The following is a 12,989-nucleotide window of genomic DNA, read 5'->3' as shown; positions in this document are numbered from 1 at the left end:
CACCTGTCTTTCAACCCAGCCCCCCTCCCCACACTCCCCTTTCTCCTCCTCCCCACCCCCTCACGCCCTGCCCCTTCCCCCACTCCACTCACCCCCTTCACCCTTCGCCCCACCCGCAATCGGCCGGTCACCCGCTCCCTCCCCACACTCCCCTCCCCTACCTGCCCCCTCCTCCCTCTCAGCCCCCTTATCCGCGCCCTTCCCCCTCTCACCCTCCTCCTGCCTCCCCCCACTCCTTACCCTATCTGCCCCCTCCCCACACTCCCCTACCCTATCCGCCCCCTCCCTCCTCTCACCCCCTTCCACCCCTCACCCCACGCGCCCCCTCCCCCTCACGCCCCCCTCGCCCTACTCGACCCCCACCCTACTCACCAACCCCCTCATGCCCTCCCCATCGTCCACCCTACCCGCCTTACCTGGCCCTCACCCTAATCGCTCGCCCCCCACGCCCGCCCCACCCTACCCAGGCCTCACCCTACCCGCCGACCCCCTCACGCCCCCTCTACCCTACCTGACACTCACCCTCACGCCCCCCTCACCCTACCCGCCCTAGCTGCCCACCCCCTCACGCCCTCCCCACGCACCCCCTCACGCCCTCTCCACCCTACTCACCCTACCCACCGTCCACCCTACCCGCTTTACCCGCCCTCACACTACCCGGCCACCCCCTCACACCCTCCCCACGCTACGTGCCCTACCCAGCCATCACCCTACCCACCCCCTGCCCTACGCACCCTACCCGCAGCTCGCCTTACCCACCATACCTGCCTTCCACCCTACTCGCCCGCCCACCCACCCGGGGTGGCTGGCCGATTCTGAGAATCGACCAACCACCCCGGGTGGGCGGGCAGGCGAGCCGCCAGGGTGGCGCGGGGTGGGAGGCGGGGTGAGATTCTCAATAATTGAGATCAATGAAAGACTTCAGACAACCGTTAGGGCTAGCCTTTTGTGGCAATCCCGTTTCCCATAACAAAGATAGTGGATGAAGGTAACCATTATAAGATTCAGTAGGGTTTTAATTAAATATTCATGACTTCTCATAGAATATTTTTTAGAATTATTAATACCTTTTCCCTATCTTTCCAGACCTGGGCGTTCATCCTATTCGTCTTCTTAAATGCGTATACAAACAATGCTCGATGGAACCATTTAGAGCGGATCCGACAATATACAACCAAAGCACACGTGTAAGCAGCTAGCATTTTCTTGACGGAAACGTTTTCCAGTTTTCTTCAGGAGCCTCTATGAAAGCGTCAACATAGATTTCTAGAGGAGAACAATTGATTACTCAGGTCTTGTTTCTTGGCTGATTGAAAATACATGACGCAATGAATAACAGTGGGTCTAAATTGTGATATATGATGGATTGAAATTTTTCAGCGTTGAAGCATTTTTAAATGTAAAATTTAATATATGAAGTGTTTCATCACAAAGCAGCACGCTGCAACACCCAAAAAAAAAAAAAAAGCAGCACGCTGCAACACAAGGCTGGTCTGATATACAAATGAAGTATCTACCCTATGCATGTGCTAAATCGAACTTCTCTGTTGTTCAGTGTTGCAAAACCGATTATTTGCCAAATCTGGTTTGTGTCAATTTGGCAGCTACGTTATTATATCCTTTTTATCTTTTCATCGCTCTGGAAATTTTAATAGCCATCAGCGTCTTTGATAAAGACCAGTCTGTCATTTGAAGATTTCATATGTCATACAGTGATTTCATTATGAGCAACCAGTAGTCACATTTAGAGGATAATTCCATGTCTGCTCTCCAAAGGAACCTATGTTGTATTAGAGATTCATGGTTGCAAACAATAATGAGCCAGTATTTATATGATTGATAGATTCATGGCTGCAAACAATAATGAACCAGTATTTATATGATTGCTTTCAAGGCCATTACAATAATGAAACAGTGTTCATATGATTGTTTCCGTTTTGAGGCGCATGTCGCCCCTTTAATGGCGTCAATGTTTGATTTTTGTGATTGCAGTATGGCTGGCCCGATTCTGAGAATCGACCAGCCACCCTGGGCGGGCAGACGGGCCGCCCACCCCGCACCAAGTTCCCGTTTCAAAGTTTACATTGTTAGCCTTAATGGTTAAATAATAGTGAAATATTGATATGCATGTCATGGTCGTGTACAAACACAAGTTGAGTCAACACATTCACATTCTTTATAGTAAATAAAATACTCAAACTTCCCTATGCATAGGAAATTCTATTGTCTGCTCCATGTTTGTAGGATTGTCATACTTCAGGTTGTACTTCTGATTTTATGAACAAATCTTAACTTTTGTGACCTATAGGCATAACCGTACCCATAGACCTTCTTATGTGCGGCTGAGGCTTAGAGTAAGGAAAATTATTTCTTCTTAGACCAGAACTTTGTTGCATACCAACAATATTAGATATTTGTCTATTTATATCCATAAATCTTATTTCAGCAATAAAGAATCCTCTATACATATAATGCAAATAATAATAACAGTAGGGATCTTATGGAGAGTTTCCCTTTTAATGAGCAACCAATTTAACCATTATTATTCAAGTCATCAACTTGTCTATAATACTGTCATGCATCGACAGAACTATTAGATCATAAAGTCACACTATATCACATGTTTATCATGGTCATCTCATGTTAGCATCAGCTACTTCACCATTACATTATGACATAAATATTTCATCAAGGGTTAGTGTCAAATAGATAATAAAAGTATGCTTCAAGAATCATGATCACAACATTACTTCATAACTCAATCCATCAAGTTAGGGCATTCAATTTTACCATATGCCATAATTACGAAGCACATAAAAACATAACCACAGTGAACAAAAAATCATGAATATCAATTTCATTGTTATACTTATATCATCGTCACTCCCATGCTTTTCACAAATATTATCGATAGTATCAAGTTACCATTTATTAGAATCAAGATGCTAGCCTGCTTTATGGGATCAACATATGCAAAACGATAGATGTTAGTCAAACATCAAGTATACCAATACATCAAAGATCAATATTAGGTAGCTTCATAGAATCAAGAAGTTCATCATATATAAGAGGTAGATAAGTGCATCATTTCATCATAGGTATCATGAATCAAACTTGCTTTCATATGCATACATGAGGCATTTGTGAAGGAGACATTCTCACCATATCTTAGGGCTTACATTTCCATCCAATATTGCAGTTGAAACACGACATTGAAACAATATACCATGCATACCTTGTAGTATACGTATACATGTGCACCTTCGTATTTTACATAGGCAACTTGTAGCATTTTATTAATTTTTCATTAAGTGCCTCATTTATGATGCTAGTTCTTCTTTTCTTGCACTAACCATGGTCATAAAAAAGGACCCACTTATCACAACTCATCAGGAGGTTAGAAGCATCCAAAGACTCAAATATACATGCAGGAAGTATAAGTAATGATCAATACAATTATTAGATCAATAAGTTTAAACAAAAGTAAAGAAATAAAGGAGAATCATAAATCAATAAGTACTTATCTTCAATGGGAGGTGATCATCTCCCTCTTGAACCAACCTTTAAGAGCCATAATTATCCATTGTCCATATGACAATGTTTCCTTCAATATTTCACCAGAAATCATGTCTAATAGAGACTATCCCATCTAGGACTTCATCAAATCTGTCACAAGTGATTGAGCATCTTCACATTGACCATGCTAGGGTTTCTAGATTTCATATCTCAAATCTTTGCCATAAACCAGGGTTTCTCTCAAACCCTAACCTCATAATATCCATCAAACCCTAATACACAAATTGCCTAAGGTTATCTTCAAACCCTAGTATTCTTTTAGGTCTCCACCATCCTCTCTTGCATCCTTCAATGGTGTCATCATAGGGGTGATATCCATGACTTTTCTTCAGCCCAACTTTGATACCATGTTAATTTTTCTTAGGGCTATATTGTTCTTTGCTTTGATAATTTCATTTCTTCATTTATCCATTAAATTCACCCCATACCATCATAACATTATCAGATTCAGATCATTATTTAGAAACATATGCAACTAAGTAGAAAACATAATATCATCATCAATGCAGCAAAACATAAAGGAACAATAGAAGAAAAACATTCACACATAGAGACACCAGGATTGATTAGAGACGCGGGAAAAACCCATTCAAATTCTCCTTATTATATTGTCATTATATGATTCAACAAAAGAGAGTACAATGATCCATATTTTCATCCATACAACTATCCAACAAAAATTAACTAAACAACATTCATGAAATGAACCCAACAATGCTCATACTCAAAACTCTGATTCTGAAACCTGTAATGAACTGTCACTGTTTGCGTTCAATTGCCGAACACTGCAGTTAACGAGTGAAAACTTCAGACAACTGAAATTTCAACATTTAGGTCCCATTTGCATGGTGGAGGAGTCATGCATGCAACTGGGACGTTCTAGTCACTCCCTTAAATTTGTAAGTCAGCGACTGCAGTCAAAATCAACCTTTGGAAAGCTTGTGACTGTGATTCAGAAGCCCTAAATGGCAGTCACTTGGAGGACGTGTTGTGTGTGCGACTGAAAAGCTTCAGTCGCACGAATGAGTTAGCTAGCAAGCGACTGCATTCAAGATCTCTTTGTGTCATGCCTACGATTGAGGCCCAAAACCCTAGAACAAAAATGTGAGCTTCAGACCCTGAAGTATCTCCTTCATGTTATTCTCCTCGGAAATGCATCAGACTTGTGCGAGCCAAAACCAAGAAAGAGAATAGAAGAATGTCTCATGATGATGTCCAAATGAGGTTAAGGTCACTTGTATTTATAGCCTTCCAAGGGTGTCCAATTTTCTTTAGGGCCAACCTGATCAAATATACACATGTGGGCTTTTAATTCAAAAACACATTTTCCCTTGTCCAACTTAGATGATCTTTAGGTCGATTTTGGTCCTCTCGAAAAGAGGAATTCAATGCAATCATCATCTCCATCAAATGAGCTGTCCAAAGTGGAATTTGGCCCTAGTTATTGATTTTAACAACCTTTCCCTTGGTGAGTTCGAGAATCACCTTGCCCCGCCTTGGAAGGGTGATTCCAGGAATCGCATTGCACCATTGGTGCAAGATTGATTCTAAGAATCACCTTGCCCCACTTTGTAAGGGAGATGTCAGAAATCGCCTTGCCCCTGACAAGGGTGATTCATGGAATCACCTTACCCCACCAGGGAAAGTACGATTATGAGAATCACCTTGCCCCGCGTTGCAAGTGCAATTTTGGGAATCTCCTTAGCCCACATTGCAAGGGCAATTCCAAGGGTCTCCTTGCCCCGCCTTACCTCAGGTGATTCCAAGAATCGCCTTACCCCACATTGCAAGGGAGATTCTGGGAATCAGCTTGCCCCACCTTACAAGGGTGATTCTAGGAATTGCCTTGCCCCGCCTTGCCCTGTGCGATTCCGGGAATCACCTTGCCCTCCCTTGCCTCGAGCGATTCTGAGAATCATCTTGCCCCGAGCAATTCCAGGAATCACTTTGCCTTGCCTTGCCTCGGGAAATTCCTATAATCACCTTGCCCACCTTGCAAGGGTGATTTTGGGAATTACCTTGCCCGCCGAAGCAAGGGTGATTTTGGGAATGACCTTACCCCGCCTTGCCTTGGGAAATTCCAGGAATCGCCTTGCCCCTCCTTGCGAGGGAAATTGCACGAATCACCTTACCTCATCTTGCAAGGGCGATTCCAGGAATCACCTTTCCCCGCCTTTCTTGGGCGATTCCTAGAATCACCCGTACCCACCATGCAAGGGCGATTTCAAGAATTTCCTTTCCCCGCCTTGCCCTACCTCGCAAGGGTAGTTCCGGGAATCGCCTTGCCTTGGGCGATTCCAGGAATCACCTTGCCTTGGGCGATTCCAAGAATCACCTTGCCCTGCCTTGCAAGGGTGATTTCGGGAATCGTCTTGTCCCACCTTGCTAAGGGCGATTCCAGGAATTGCCTTGCCTCGCCTTGCAAGGGCAATTCCAGGAATTGCCTTGCCCCGCTGGGGCAAGGGAGATTATGGGAATCACCTTACCCCAGGCGATTCCGGGAATCTCTTTGCCTTGCAAAGGCGATTCCAGAAATCGCCTTACAAGGGCGATTCTGGGAATCACCTTTCCCCGCCTTGCAAGGGCATTTCTAGGAATAGCCTTGACCCACCGGGGCAAGGGCAATGGGTCAAAGCTATTCCAGGAATTGCCTTGCACCAGGTGATTCTGAGAAACGCCTTGCCTCGCCTTGCAAGGGCGATTTTGGGAACCGCCTTGCCTCGTCGGGGTAAGGGCCATTTCGGGAATTTCCTTGCATCGCCGAGGTAAGGGCGATTCTAGGAATCACCTTGCCTCGCCAGGGCAAGGGCGATTCCGGGAATCACCTTGCCTCGCCAGGGCAAGGGCAATTCTGGGAATTGTCTTTCCTCACCGGGGTAAGGGAGATTCCAGGAATCGATTTACCCCACCTTGCCCCTGGTGATTCTGGGAATTACCTTGCAAGGGAAATTATGGGAATCACCTTGGAAGGGTGATTCCGATAATCGCCTTGTAAGGGCGATTCCGAGAATCGCCTTGTAAGGGAGATTCCGGGAATCACCTTGTAAGGGTGATTTCGAGAATCACCTTGTAAGGGCGATTTCGAAAATCACCTTGCCTGCCTTGCAAGGGCGATTCCGGGAATCACCTTGCCCCGACTTGCCTCAGGTGATTATGGGAATCGCCTTGCCCCAACTTGTAAGGGTGATTTTGGGAATCGCTTCGCCCTGCCTTGTCCCAAGCGATTCCATGAATCACCTTACCCTACCTTGCAAGGGCGATCCTAGGAATCACCTTGCCCTGCCTTGCAAAGACGATTCTAGGAATCACCTTGCCCCACCTTACAAGGGTGATTCCAAGAATCACCTTGCCCCACCTTGCAAGGAAAATTCCGAGAATTTCCTTGCCTTGCCTTTCCTTAGGAACTTTTGGGAATCACGTTGCCCCACCTTGCCCCAGGTGATTCCCATGTTATTTTCTCCACTTAAATATCAATACAACCTCTCAACAACTTTCTGCTTCGTTTTTCAACAAATTTGTCCACAAGAAGAAAGAAGATTACATTTAGACTGAATTCAAATTATTATTAAATAATTTTCCATTGAGCTATAACCTACAGAGTTGACTTTCTAAAATCTTATTCATTCATGATAGTAGTCAATACTCTGGGAGGAATGAAAGCGAGATAAAAGGGAGTTCATCTGCAATACCCACGTTCGAGTTCATATACCATACCCACGCTCTACTCTAATAAAGTTCATTAATGCTCGCCATATGCTCCACACCTTAAAGTCTCACTTTTTTTTAGGGGAACTAGGTAGCGAAGCTATAACTCAGTAAGCTCATGAATAAATACGCTTGTGAATTCGAGTTTGTTTGATGCATGCAACTCTTACTTTAAATATTACTATCCGCAATGAAAAAATGGATGCTTAGTTCTTTCAATAATTAATTACCAATGTTTGTATTCCAAACAAATCGAATAGGATTTGGTTATAGAGATTGTATATTAAATATAATTTAGTAAGAACAATGAACGGAGTTACAATACGATTTAAGCGAGATAACATAAGTGTCTATATATATAGACACAGACACACAAACTTACTTTAAACTATTAAATAATGTGGTATATATATTTTATTTAATACAAATATTTTTTTTGTTTTTTTACTTACTTTAAACTATCCCATCAATTTAAATGTGGCTAATCTCGAGCTAATTTTCTTAAATAACAATATGCGTTGAATCTAGTTTTCTTAAATAACATGTGCAGAGAGAGTTGAGTAAAAATTAGATTTTATTTTTTTTTAATATATTTATATATGTGATTTTTTTTCCTATAAAGTTATAATTAATTATGGATAAAAAAACAGAGTAGAGTATCTATTTATATTAAAAAATCTTATAGATATATAAAATTTTAAAAATCTAATAGATATATATGATTTAAATTATACTTTAAAAAAAATTATTATAAAGTAATGTATTTTATATAGTATAAGATAAATAGGGATGTTATTCTTATAATAAGCGATGAATTAAAAATAATCCATTTTATATCCTGATAATTATGATAGAAATTTTTAAATGAAATTTAATATTGAGATGATTGGATAATTAATTATTATATAATTATTTAATCGAGTGATAATTAAAATATAATTATATTTAAATTGAAATAGAATTAAAATTATATATGGGATAATGAAAAGACTTCAATAATAGATTCATTACATATTTTATGATATGTATATTTGGTTGTTGTTGATCAGACAATTTTGCACATAACTATTAAAGTAGAACTATAATTGAGTAGTTGATGCATTCTAACAAGTGCTTGATAATATTTAAGTGAAAATTTATTCTATTTATATTAAATATATTACTTTCTTTGTATAAGAAAAATAAAAAGAAAATTTTTTGAGAGAATATATTTTTGCTTCTGTATATGAATTAATTTTTTTTGGAAAATATAGATTTTAGTATTTGTTCCATAAATAAATGTCCACTTTAGAGATTAAAAAATTCCTTTAAATCAATTATTTTTTCAAATAATTTGCTGCCATTGTGGTTATGAATGTAGTATAACTATGTTGGGAATGATATATGCATTTAATCCATGGAGACCATCTCCAAGTTGTTTTTTCACCTCTCAAGCTTTTCAATGACCTATAGGTTCTCCCTATTTGGACATCGACAACTCAAATTATGGTTTTTGAAAGTTAGTGACTCAACATTCGTTGACTTGTTCCACATAAATGTTGGCTTTTGATTTATAAATCCACCTTATTTAGCTCACATGCATTGTGGTAGAGAATATATAAGAGTTTATAAGGAAATAGGCCCCCTAAATTATTTGTGGATGAAGTAGAAAGAGCAATGGATCCTCACATAGCTTGTGTGTAGTGTAAAATTTTGGCTACTACCTCAATGCCCAATTATCATGCCAAGTCATTGCCCACTCATCTATGCCCAACCAATACCTTCCAAGTGTAAGCCAGAGATACCAACATGTGTCATTTGAAGGTGTGCCAAAGAAAAATGGGTGAAAAACTTAGGATATGAAAAAGTAAAATGACTTTTGGCCATTACCCCATCGAACAATTATCATGCCAAGTCACAGTCCAATCATTTGTGTGCAACCAATACCTTCCAAATGTCACCTAGAGATACTGCAATGTGTCATTTGAAGGCGTGCCAAAGAAAAATGGGGGAAAACTTAAGACATGAGAACGAAAAATGGCCAAGTGTAGATCAATACAAAAAATGGTTAAAGTGGAGGAGTGAAGTGAGGTCCACAACTAGTATGACTAGGTAATAAAAGTACAAGTAGAAGTAAAATGACTAATTAAATATAACAATGCAAGGAAAAAATAATGGAATGAAGTGGGTTTAGAGTAATGCAAGAGAAGTAATTCGCATTACCAATCCACATAAGTGAAGTAATGCAGGTGTAAATTGTAGGCTACAAAAATGTGAGAGTGGGGTTCCCAATCCACAATTATAAAAGGGGGCGCAATTTACAGGATGTTGAACCTTTGAGGTTTTCTCCTTTTTGTAAAACACGATCAGGTCATGGCTTTGGTTTTTGTGGATTGGACCAGCAAGGTTTGCCGAGACACCACTTCGCATGATCAGGTGCTCAGTTTTTAGCTCAAAAATCAGAGTTCTCAAAATGGCTCAAAACCTGAATGACCATGTCTGTCTCAGAAAAACAATCCTAACACAACTTGTTTCATTGAAAATCGAGTTCGTATGAGAAATTTATTATGTTTTGATCACTTTGCTAAACAGGAAAAATTTGCAAAAAAAAATGCCTAGTCACTGCACAGTTAGCAGTCCATACTGCTGACATGGCAAATGACTAGGCATGGTCAAAGGTGGTCAACGACGAATCACATATGGATAAGTTGCATCATTTCATTAGGTTTTAGGTGGTGTGTTGGCATGTTTCTATTGGTTCATTTTGGGCCAATGAAAGAATGCCACATGGCAAGCTCGAAGGCCGCCACATGGCACCTCCCGAAGGCTTTGACAGTCTCGACAATGGTACAAAATTTTATGGTGGAGGTCGGGGTCGAACCCATGACCTCTGGCATACCATCCGTAAGTCCTAACCACCTCTGCTATACCATGGTTCTTACCCCATAAGCTTTCCACATATATTTAAAGTTTATTAATGTTGGGGTTGGCGGTTAGGAGGGCCAGCTCGCAGGCCAACCCTCCACATGTGACTGCATCGTTGCAAACTCAAGCGGTTACAGTGATGTTACTCCGCGACTCCAACCCACCAACATTGCAACGGTCCCATGTGAACGCATTTGTTATAAACCGTAAACAATTACATAACCCAACAGACAATTCACCACACCGTAATGGTTCCGCATGTGATCGCAACAAAACACAACACGGTTATAGTTTGTGTTAACTCTAGCGGATTGTTCAAAAAAACCATTAACGTTTAGCTGGCATGTGAATGTAAAGGAGGTAACACCAAATGGTTAGGCGGCAGGCTCCAAAACTGCGCAGGTTAATTAACCACAACATGTGACCCACATAAAACTTCGACAATTGTGGTCAGCACTAACACTGCGGTTATCGCTAATTGCGAATTAGTGGGACATAATCTAGGATTACATTTAATTAAGCGTAGTTTAACGATAGTTAAACCCGAGTTTAAAACAACGGAGGTTTTGGCAGAGCCCCCATTTTCGGGCCTAACTCCACATTTAGCCCACTAACTGGAGTCATTCCAGATTTAGCGGAACTTTTCTAGGAAAAGACTGACTAAGTCATGGAGAAGACAATTTTCGACAAAATTGAGCTCAAAAGGAGGTGTTCTTGGCTAATTTGGACATTCTGAACACATTGGTGCAGGTATCAGAAGCCATAGAGCTTTGTAAAACAACATTTTTCCATATTGAGCTAATATAGAGGCCCAAGCCATGGAAGCTGGACCAAGGAGAAGAAGCCCAGGAGTGATCTAAATTGGATCCATGAAGAATAATCAAAAGAACCATGGTTGTACCAGGTCAGGACAGACTTCCAAGAATTGAGAGCAGCGATCAAAAACACCTCTAAAACAGTGGCAGTTAGCAGCCAGCATGGAACGACGAGGACCTCGATCAAAGCGCGCTGACCGAGGCCCATGGAGACTGCGCGGGAGGCGAAACTAGCCCCTGGGGAGCCCGGATCGGGAAACAGAGGGAGTTTTTGATAGCGCTAATTGCGCATCATTAGGCAAAAACCCTCAAGAAGGAGAGGCCCAAGCGCTCGGTCGCGTGGGAGCCAGGAAAACTGTGGGACAAAAGGCTAAAAGCTAAAAGGCGGGACCCACTTCGAAACTAACGGTATTGATCGGGGGCATCCTTGGGTGGTAAGCAGTTTTGGTGAAAGCGGAGCGATTCCACTCATCGCCCGACGCGTGGCAAGCGGAGGAGAGAGAAAAACGCTACTCATCGCGCGCTAACGGTTGATCAAGTCAACCGCGCGAAATGAGCGGATGGCATTGGATCTGGGGGATCCAAATTTGATGGTTGACATCGCGCCCGATGGCAAGACCGGATTTAATGAGGGAATAAGCCGCAATTTAGAAGAATTTGAGGTCCGCTTTGACCGCCAAGGTGGCGGAAGACTCATTCCACGACATAATCGAAGAATTGAATCGACAAAGCAGGCTGGCGCAATTTGCAGGAGGACAAGTGGCTGCTCCCTGTGAGCCTGATGATGACGTCGAGACAGGGAACTCCAAGCGTAGCTGCAACAAGCGATCTGACGAAGATGGAAGAGGAATCGAATAGCCATGAGCTCGAATGGCCTTAAATCCATGAACAGAGAACAGAAGACACATGGAGAGGAAGAACCGAAGACAGAAGACAGAGAAGCGAAGAAGACAGTGAAGCAAAAAAAAGCAGAAAGAAGATAGAGGGCCGAGCTAACCAAAGGCAGCGTCGAGCACCAGAGAGCTTGAGAGATTCAAGCCATCCCTAAGAGGATCTGTCAGACCAGAGAGGTCAAAGAGCTGGTAGGAAAAGAGTCTGTGTACTCCAGTGGCTTGGGGAATCCAAGAACCACCCTGCCAAGCAAATCTGTTTCAGGAGACTCATATTGAGCTCCTACATTGTAATTCTCTGCTTAAGACACAATAAAATAAGGCCACCACTGAGAGCTGGACCGGAGATGTAGCCTTGGAGGATAGGGTGAACTCCTTATTAATTTCTTGTGTTCTTGTATTTGCTTACTGTATTTCTCTGTTGTTTTCCATTTCAAGTGTCTGTGTATTTGCAATCTGATCGATCCGTTGCTTGAATAACATAGACACACACTAGCATATGAGTCTGTAATACCTTCATTTAATAAATCTTTAACTGAGGTCACTCATCGGGTGATTATCATATCAAGTGGTATCAGAGCTTTAGGCTGTAAGGTTAGACAAGTTTGTGTTGGTTTAGCTGTTGAATGCTCACTAGATCAAAGCTCAAATTAGGAGAAGGAGAGTTGGTCGAAACTAATCCTAAAATTGGGAGAGTCTATCCTCGGAAGACAATGTTAGAGGAAGGTTCTGTGGGGCCAGACCCTCAATTCATAGAAAGTTTCCTAGCTATAAAGTCTATGGTAGAAGAAATGTATAGGGACTTTAGAAAGCATAAGGATGAGGATTCATCAGGTTCTAAACAAGACAAAGAAGAAGATGAGTCTCATTCCCATGACCACTCAAAAGGAAAAGGGAAAGAGGAAAACTTCCTCACACCTCCTAATATCCCTGTGCATAATAAGAAAGCATCTTTGATCAGGCTATATGTTAAATTTGACTTTCCTATATATGATGGAGAGCTAAATGCTAAAAAGTTGGACAATTGGATTAGACAAATTGATGTGTATTGCAGAGTACAAAACATCGACTCAGACAAGAGCAAGATTCAGCTGGCAAG

The 12,989-nt window shown here is 41.7% G+C and overlaps 1 non-coding gene across 1 annotated transcript; it reads left to right on the top strand.

Moving 5' to 3' along the window:
* The first annotated feature begins 1,468 nt into the window (after positions 1-1,468).
* On the top strand, positions 1,469-1,612 carry LOC149253557 (small nucleolar RNA snoR134). The gene has a single exon (XR_016267808.1). It is a non-coding gene; the product is annotated as a small nucleolar RNA snoR134 (small nucleolar RNA).
* Positions 1,613-12,989: the final 11,377 nt, after the last annotated feature.

The sequence above is a fragment of the Pinus tabuliformis genome, chromosome 7 (genome assembly GCF_031772625.1).
Source record: "Pinus tabuliformis cultivar Carrire ecotype Pingquan chromosome 7, CPIR1, whole genome shotgun sequence".
Lineage (NCBI taxonomy): Eukaryota > Viridiplantae > Streptophyta > Pinopsida > Pinales > Pinaceae > Pinus > Pinus tabuliformis.
Note: the sequence above shows the minus strand (reverse complement) of the source record. Positions and strands in the feature narration are given on the sequence as shown.